The following is a 10,000-nucleotide window of genomic DNA, read 5'->3' on the forward strand; positions in this document are numbered from 1 at the left end:
CTTGGCAAAATAGTGGGTTTACTCAAGACCTTAGATTTATACTCTGCCTTATGTCTCATGACCAAGGGTTTTGTAGTTTTCATTCTATTTGAATGTTATGCTCGGTAGTAGGTCGAGCAATTTTAATGAATCCCTCTGCAAAAATAAGAAGTCCAGTCATCGAGATGACTGGAATCTGGGAGATGATTTTCATGAGCAGATGGTGGGTTCCAAGGTCGAATGATAGATTCCGTTGAAGTCAATAGGAGATACAGTTGTGTGGTATATATATATATATATATATATATATATATATATATATATATGTATATGTGTGTGTGTGTGTGTGAATAACCTGATCGCAAATTATATAAAACGTGATGTCATGTATAAATAAAGGAAATGCCACGGAGGAAGATGAAAACTTTTTCACTTTCCTTCGTGGCTTTACCGTTACACACACACACACACACACACTATATAATATATATTATATATATATATATATATATATATATATATATATATATATATATTCAATGGTTCGTGACTATCTTCCGTTGTGTCGAAACTAGGTCGCTTAGTCAGCGATAGTGCTGACGACCACACCACCGTGAATGTATTAAACTCTATACAGATGTGTGTAGTACATACATACACCCGCAGATTCCTATACAAACACGCATTTATATATAACATACATAAATGAATGTCTTAATGTATATATAGCACATAAACGTTGAGTTGCAAGGCATTATGTAGCAACACGGTAAAATGGAGAGGAAAAAACTTCGGTAAGCTTCACCAGAGTTTAATCCTTCTCTGATGAGGAAGATGTTTTCAATCCTCCTCCTCCCCCTGGTATGAAAACGAACCACCCCCCCCCCCCCCCCCCCCACTATCCTGGCACCCTTCTAGCATTCCGGGGTTGATATCGTCCGGTCAGCTGTTGTCTCGATTCCGTGATTCCGAATGACGTACGTATTTATATATTTACATATTTACTCCATAACCTAATTCATATATAATTTTCCGAAATGAGAAGCAGTTCTATTGTAATTCGTCTTAATTTGGGAGCCCGATTTCATTCAGCACTGTTCCATTTATGGATCGCGTACTGAAAGACTCATTAATTTAAGATTTTATTTATTTAGCTTAATAAAATCTTATTTGGTACAGTAAGGGCATGATTTGGCGCATGGTGACAAGTTCTTGTCAAATGAATACACTTTACTGACAACATAGACAACATAAAGGTATATTCATATACGAACACCCTGCGGGGATAAGGTTATCCTTTGTGGCCGCGTTATCTCAAGAATTAAAATTGCTTTCGCCTCAATGAAGATGATACTGGAAACTTGGTAGCGATGCGAAGTTGAAGAACATCTGAATTTGAAACAGTTCTGCTCTAGTCCCCGAATTCTTATTGAAATTACAAGTTACAGATGAAGTAAAAATGTGAGAATTACTCAAGACCAATCAATCAAAATTGGGCATTACATGTCATGACAAAATTTTGAAGTTCAAAATGATATCATCGTGTAGAAGAGCGAGTGGCTCATCTGTAAGGTGGATTAAACGGTTATGTAACGATTAACAACAAACTGTTGTTGACAGTTAACATAACGAACTGAAATTATAAAACAGACGGGAAAAATGTTGGACAAAAGATGAAAGACCGAGAGTAAGAACGTGAGAGCCTTCAGGGAGCTTAGCCCGATTGTTTAATCTTGTCCTCCGCTTTTTCTCCCTATGTGTTTGGTAAGTCCATTGGCACACTCAGCCATTCAATTTTATACTTCGTTATACTTGCCCTCTTTCTCTTTCTCTTCTCTTTCTCTTTCTCTTTCTCTTTCTCTGGCGTTTGTTTTGGTCCGTAGTTCGAGGTTGCCTACTTCAAGGTCTATAGAATACGGTATTCTATAGACCCTGGTCTACATGTTCTCCCAGCTGTAAGTGAGTTCCAGCATTTGCTGGTGTTAAGGAAGGACCGTGGGGCTAGCAACCTTAACCCTATGTATGGATGCATGCATGTATGTGAGTTTTTAATAGCAATTATATACTATCTGACATTATTCCTATAACTGTAATTTGAGTCGTTTATGCTCGTGTATACCAGGCTGTTAGTCCAAACTGTCAACTGCAAATGACGAACTCTCAGGTGAAACGATACGATTCAAGGGAAGTAATATCAATGTCTTGTTTTAATGACAGTCTAAGAGAGTCATAAGCTTCCTTCGTGAACAATGAACCTGTTGACAGCTAATTATTTGCAAGGTCAAGGTTATTAACGCGCCCCATTCGCCTCCTGCCCAAGAACTCCAGATATGATCCCAAGATGGCCACGGTTTTGTTACGTAACCCATTGGATTTCATGGAGCTCCAGAACGCTGTCGTATACCAGCTAGATCCCCAATCATAGCGATGGATATGACTGAGTTAGGATTATTAATTTAACGAGGGACGCCTCGTCTCCTCCTGGTGTAGAGCACACAATCGCCGTTTCTGTAAACGAGAGAGGAAGCGACGACCACGGTCTAATCCGTGGCGACGACAACCTCGCGACAGCTCGTTAAACAGTCTAGAACTGACAGCGTCTGGTGACGTCACTACAAAAATGATCAGCGTAGGTTGGATCAAGGGAATGTGAGATCATTCACGGACATCAGTTGAATTGTAATAAAACTATGGATATATGGAAATACAATAACCTGTCTTAATGGACGATTTTCTAATAGTTTTGGATAAGATTTCCGCTGAAATCCATTGAAAATCTGAATGGGAAATGAGATGAACAATTTCTCCCGTCACTCGCCGAGCTTCGTTGATCCAGATGCTCTCAGTGGCTAAGTTCCCTTAATCTGGAACTGTCTTGAGTACACTATTTATTGAGGAAAGATTAAAGAGGCTAAGCATCGAAGACCGGATTCTTTTTCAGTTTTATGATGATTACCACTTAAATCAAAGAAAAAGCTACTGCAGAGCGAGATGATATGTCTCGTAAGATTAATTAGTCTCAGGATAATATCTCAATTTCATTTCATCTTACTGGAGACGCAGTCTTAAAGTAACATTCAGTATTACATCATACGTATCGTAAGCTTGGCTGTATAAGGGTAAACATTTACCATAAAAATAAACGAATCCTAAATATACACACACACATATATATATATATATATATATATAATATATATATTACATATGTAAATATGTATTTATATGTGTGTGTGTGTATGTGTGTAGGTGTGTACGTATATGTATGTATATATATACCATTCAAACAGGTAGGCTATACTGCTCACCCACAGTGTTCGTTTTGACTTGGTGCATCTTCCAGAGGTGCGCAGTAAAGTATTGGTTGCTTGAGCCCCTGCAGAAAAGCAGCCCATAATAATAGTAATTTGTTAAAGGAATTTAGAAGCCTCATGTTGACCTCAGAGCTCGGCCGAACCAACCGAGATGGCGCTAGGGTGTCCGGAGAATGTTAAAGTGTTTGGAATACATTCACGTGTCTTGGATAGGCTGGGGGCATCTAGAACGGACTACATAATTAATTCCGAAAACAGCATGAGCAGTCTGCAAACATCACATATATTTGCTAATTGTCATACAGAGAGAGAGAGAGAGAGAGTTATTAATGTATAATCAAAGCGAGAACTTAAATAAAGTTTTGTATATAAACCCAATGCCTTAAGGAGCCTTGATTAGTCTTGCCGCATTTTCACGCCGCATTTTGATTAGTGAACTCCGACAGGAGTTCTTATCTTTGTCGATCCATATATCTTAACGATGAATCTTTCCCCGGAATATAGTTTTTGGCGGTTCTTAATTAGCCTTTTGGTAAGATAAGACAGTTTTTTTTTTTTTATTTAAACTCAGTAATACCACACTACGTATATATCGTCATGCTTCAAAGTCGGTTTAGGCAGGGAGGCTAGTTTTCTGAAGGTGCTGAGTAAGAAGAAGAAAGACGAAGATGGCGCCAGAGAAGTATAGCAGATGACGGTCGAGAAGCGCAATTACTCTTCTCTGAACATTCCTGTCTTCGTGATCATTATCGGTATTATCATCATCATAGAAATTAAAGTAAAACTTATTCAAAAAAAGTTATGACAAGAGAAATAATTTTTCAACGAAAGCCCAAACTAAACTGACAAATAAAAAGAACCCTTTTGATGAATGTGGGTCAATCACAGCGCCCCGAAGAAACAGAAAATCGGCGACTAAACAGGGCAAATCTACTGAGGTTCATTATAATCTTCATTCATCTTACATTCAACTTTTTTAGGTGTCTTGGAGATACGGTATATATATATATATATATATATATATATATATATATATATATATATATGCGTGTGTGTGTGTGTGTGTGTGTATCTATATATTATACATGCAAATGTATTATGTGATTGATGTATATGTTACTTATATTTTTCACACATATAAAGATAAAAGTAGGCGTTTTCAGTTTGTCATAATCTATGCTGTTGTGCCGACTTCTGCAGTACATTCACTGCCTTATGCATAATAGAAAGTGACTCGTACCTAGTAAATCGCCGCGTGTTGAGTACGCATTGGGTTTGGTGATGGAAAACCTTATTTTCCCGACCGAATTTTCGGTGCCATTCTGTGCTTTTGATTAATAGGTTGTGATGGTATTCTACTAACCGATTACTGTACATTTGTCATTGTTCCATTGGTTCAAACGTTTTGGTTTTATTCTCGGTTTTGAATACTGTTCGTGTCATGGTGTTCAGATGGGAATTAGGTGACAGTGTCATCTTTACTATTGGGATATTCATTCATACTTTAGACTCACTGAACTGTTAGTTGATTAAGTTGCTCGTGTGTTTATACTATCTTTAAGCATAAAAAGGAACTTATCTAAGGCGAGTATTTTAACATTAAGCTATTTTCTAAGCAAGGGGTTTGTAAACGGAACTCTAGAGTTCGTCATTATATATTATATATATATATATATATATATATATATATATATATACATACATATGTATATATGTATATATATTATAAATACGTGTATATATAGTAATACATATATATATATAATATATATATATATATATATATATATATATATATATATATATATATATATATATATATATATATATAATCAGCAATCTTTATAGTTTACCAGATCAACAAAAGTCTAGCAAAGAAACTGAATCCAAAATATACTTTGAGCCCCTTGTTTGAGGTACTTGAACTGGACCCTCAAAGGGTTATTTTCGTGAAAATATTACCGATGGTCAAACCGCTTCCTGGCAAGATTACAGTATATATAAACACAGCGCAGCTCAGCTCTGTTCGGAATTACTTGTGAAAAGCAATTAAAGTTGTTTGTAACAAAATTTCAAGCATGGTCACAAAGTTATCGTAACGGAAGCATAACGAAGCCCTGATTCACTCGGGAAACTCGATTTGTAATTGACGTCAGAGTGAAGATATGACGAAAAATATATGAGCTGAGATAAACTTAACACTAATTCCGAAATTTGCTAATGCTGATAATCTAACTCACTCACGTTTCGGAAATTAGACATGAGCTATGCATAGTCCAGTATTGTACTTCAAGAAAGAAATGACACAGTTCCAAACTGTATTCTTAATACAAATTATCTGGATAAAACTGTAGTGCAATTGGTCAAAACCTACCACTTTGCTGCTGGTGGGACTTGTTCAGAAGACAGTATTAGTCTAAAATCAAGATTGTTGATTTTCTTCTATAAATTATATAATGAATGTCCCTAATAAACAAGTCATAAAACGCCCTCATTATTATTTTCTGAGGGTTATTTTAGACATCTCTAGTCACCAGCAAATCATAATTATGCTACGCAGGAGGAAAAGCGTTTTCAAAACGAATAAATTAGATGACTTTCGTTTCCTTAATTCTCCGTTATTAAAAACAACTCGTTATTTTATAATATTTTTATAGAACGTCCGTTAAAACTCAAGGTCTTGGAGAAAAATAGGAAGAAAACGTATTTTGTAAGAAAATCGAACATAATAATAAAGGAGAGAGAGAGAGAGAGAGAGAGAGAGAGAGAGAGAGAGAGAGAGAGAAAGAAGCGGATATCTAAAAGTCACCACTCTTTTGTTCTGCCCCCTCCCACCCACTTTTTTTTTTTTCTTTTTTGCAGTCCTCATCTCTTCAGTAATTTCCCCTTACCTTAAAGAAATTGGCTAATAAAGCCTTATATTAGACTTAGGCATAGGTATAAAATGAAAAAGAAACGTTGCTTTTAACGGAAATAGATATCTTAAGAATTTCATTTGAGTCATTTTATCTCCAAGTCTTTATATACTTTTCGGATGTAATCTCTTTAAAGTTTTCCAAATATATTCTAAAGTTTATCAAATATATTCTAAATGATTTCACTCACGTAGGGTGAGGAATACTTCCATCAGGGTTTCCCACCTCCATTTCTCTCTTCGACCTGATTTTGCCGAGGTCAACAAAAGCAGGCAGAATTTGTAAGGAAGCACACCCTTGGCGTTCCTTTCTTTCCTGGCCCTCGGTTGGAAGCATTAAAGTACTATCATTGTGTGTTACCATTAAGCCTTAAAGACCATTGAGAGAGAGAGAGAGAGAGAGAGAGAGAGAGAGAGAGAGAGGAGGAGGAGGAAAGATGGACGCTAGTTTACCATATTTGGTGAATTTCTCCTAAACTGTGGGATCGGAACTCGTGGCCAAGGAGGAATACAGCCTTATGCAAGAAAGCGTCAACAAAAGTTTAATGACTTCGTTAAAAGTCTTCTTCCCATGGAAGGAGACAGGGCTAAAATAGAAATTTCTAGCTGCTCTCTCTCTCTCTCTCTCTCTCTCTCTCTCTCTCTCTCTCTCTTAAATGCTTCTCAACACACACACACACACATATACATATATTATATATCATATATATAATGTATATAGATACTGTGCAGTCGGTTTAGGCGTCATTGAAGTCCTGATTTCTCCTCTGTGCAATGGTTCGAATCCGCGAGAGGACGAAATTATTATCAACCAACAAATTCCCCTTCGGTTAACATCTATGAAAATATATTAATTCCCATGGAAAACAAATTGGATATTAAAGGATATTTGTAGCTTAATGCATGTGTATGAATCATGGTGATGTGATAAAAATTCATTCATATATATGTATATTACATGTATATATATATATATATATATATATATATATATATATATATATATATATTAAAATAACAAAGGACTTTATTCAAACTGGAAGGTATCTAGTGGAGTTATTTATTCAAAAAGTTACAAGCTTTCAAGGACAACTAGTCCTCATTATCAAGTATCCATGATACCATCCAGTTTGAATGAGGTCCCTTTAGTAATTTTACTAATGCACAAAACAATCGTGTGTGTGATTATATATGTGTATATATGTGTTGATTATATATATATATATATAGATATATATATATATATATATATATATATATATATATTATATGTAATATATATATTATATACTACGTATATAAAACAATACTCGATTGCATATCTCAGAATCTACTCATTCTATTGTACTACCTACCATCTCACCTTGCTTTTTCTTCCTTTTTCTCACGTGGAAAGCAGAAATCAAATGTTATACTATATATATATATATATATATATATATATATATATATATATATATATATATATATATATATATATATATGTTGTTTTTATTGGTTTTTAGACCGGAATGTATGTATGAAATCTACTGGTCAGTATTTGCCATATATAAGTAACTGTAACAGCCATAAAACCATATTAACATCAGCGTAAAAAGCAATAAAAACGATAGCTCCCTTACCTACGATGGTACAGATGGGTCTTTTCCAGCTCTGATTAAATGTATCCGAATTCGACACGTATATGTATGTATGTATGTATGAGCGGCAAGAAATTTTTATTCTTCTCGTGGTCAGGATTCTCGCTACTGGAAGCCAGAATTGCTTAATGGATCCTGCCCTGGAATATTAGGCCTTGTAGTGACAAGCGTATCAAAAAAGTGTGAAGAATTCGAGAAGTGCATTGCGGCTATTACAATTATAATGTATCTGGTAAAAGGTGACCCGTGGCTTCTCCATAAATATTTATATATATGTATATTATAATATACATGTATGTATATACATACATGCATGTGTGTAAATATAATATATATCTATATATATATATATCTATATATATATATATATATATATATATATATATATATATATATATATATTTACACACATGCAAGATTTTCAGCTTAGGGGGGATTATTCAGGAAAAGAAAACAATGTAAAATAAAAATAAAAAAGATGAGTAAAGAAAAATATATAAACGCCGAGAGTTACTCATACTTCTATGTGATATTCAGTGAGAATGATGAAGTGGACTAAGTGAAACTCAGTAAAGATGAAGCATTTGATCTAACAGAATCCTCTAAAAAGGAATAAAAAGAAAATAGTAATGAAAACGAACACCCAAAATGGGAACTCCGTCCAGGGCAGCTGGAAACGGTAAAAAGGGAATAATCTGCTCTGGAAAAAAAAATATTGAGGTGGCATACTTGAAGAAATAAGTCATCTAAATCTAACAGTTACACGGATAATATTTTTACTTACCCGACTGTCGATCTGTATCCAAGTGTTCCAGATAGCGATCAAACGAGAAAAGAAAATACAAGTGAGATTAAGAAAAAATAAAGTAAAAAGGTCTTAATTTAAAGATCTATGAATAAGCATTTCCATTTCAGTAATGAGTGGGTATCCTGTTATTGTTGAATGAGAACTGGTTTTTGGTAGAGACTACTGTTAGTCATTTAAAGTCAGCGGCATTAGTCGTGGAAATGAATGCTATTTTATTCCGTATTTTATAGATGTCACAATAAAAGCAGTTAATGACGTACCTGGCACATCTGGAAGCCAGGTGGAAGAGAGAGAGAAAAAAGTGCATTAGTCATGATGACTTGAGATCGTCTTCGATAAAACTTTAGGAAAACGAAAAGCATCTCTCATCGTCAAAGGACTACGAGGTGGAAAAGTCTCGCTAATTTCTCATTTTACGACTGAAAGAAAGGCTTGAATATGTCACTTATTATTCGGTGTCATAGGAAGCCTCACACAAACGCATGGGAAAATAGATATACTACAAGGAGAGCAAATGAAGAATTTTGAAGGCCAAGTCGACAACCCTTCAGCAGTCAAACACTTTATTTAATAAAATACACACACGCACACACACAAATACAAAAACAACCTGTCTTACCTTCTGTATTAGCAATCCGGTTGCAGAATGAGAGTTATTGTAAAGAAAAAAGCATTATTCTTTTTGTTGACATGTTTCCTACATGGCTTTATTGACAAAAAACAATAAATTCGAGGAAACTTTACTTTGAATCAGTTCAAGTATCAAAATTTAATAATGACGATGACATTCTACTTTTTTAGAGATTCCTTAGAGCTTGGATTAAAAAATCATCAGATTAATGAAGAATTCTCTTTAATTCCATAACTTTATAACTTTGCATCAATTTAATGAATCAGAAAACAAAAAGGGATATCTTTCTAATGATATTCTACCATTACACCATAAGTAAATCAGGTTCCTTATATAGGTGACATATTTTCTTTCCAGGAGAAATACTTTTCCTGAATAACTGTTGAATAGATTTTAGTTTTATATATGAATTCGAGGAAAACATTTGATAATAACTCGCGATGCTACTTAATTTGTATAATGATCTCTATTTCGCTGAAACTTCATTATTCTGAGAGTGACACAAGCTAAAATAAAAACAAAGCTAGAAAAAAATGTCTCGTGACAATTTTGAAAAGTGACTGAGTGAGGTAGGATGGGTGTGGAGACCGGAGCTACAGCTGCTATGAATTTTTGTGCTACATAATGTTATGTATATATATACTATACATACATACATACATACATACACATACATACATACATACATACATATATATATATATATATATAATA

General features: G+C 34.5%; 1 protein-coding gene across 2 annotated transcripts in view; it reads right to left on the minus strand.

Moving 5' to 3' along the window:
• The window catches only part of LOC135224043 (uncharacterized), an 81,219-nt gene that overhangs the window by 23,279 nt on the left and 47,940 nt on the right, over positions 1–10,000 (minus strand). The gene's annotated exons all lie outside the window — the stretch shown is intronic.

The sequence above is a fragment of the Macrobrachium nipponense genome, chromosome 20, assembly GCF_015104395.2.
Source record: "Macrobrachium nipponense isolate FS-2020 chromosome 20, ASM1510439v2, whole genome shotgun sequence".
Taxonomy (NCBI): domain Eukaryota; kingdom Metazoa; phylum Arthropoda; class Malacostraca; order Decapoda; family Palaemonidae; genus Macrobrachium; species Macrobrachium nipponense.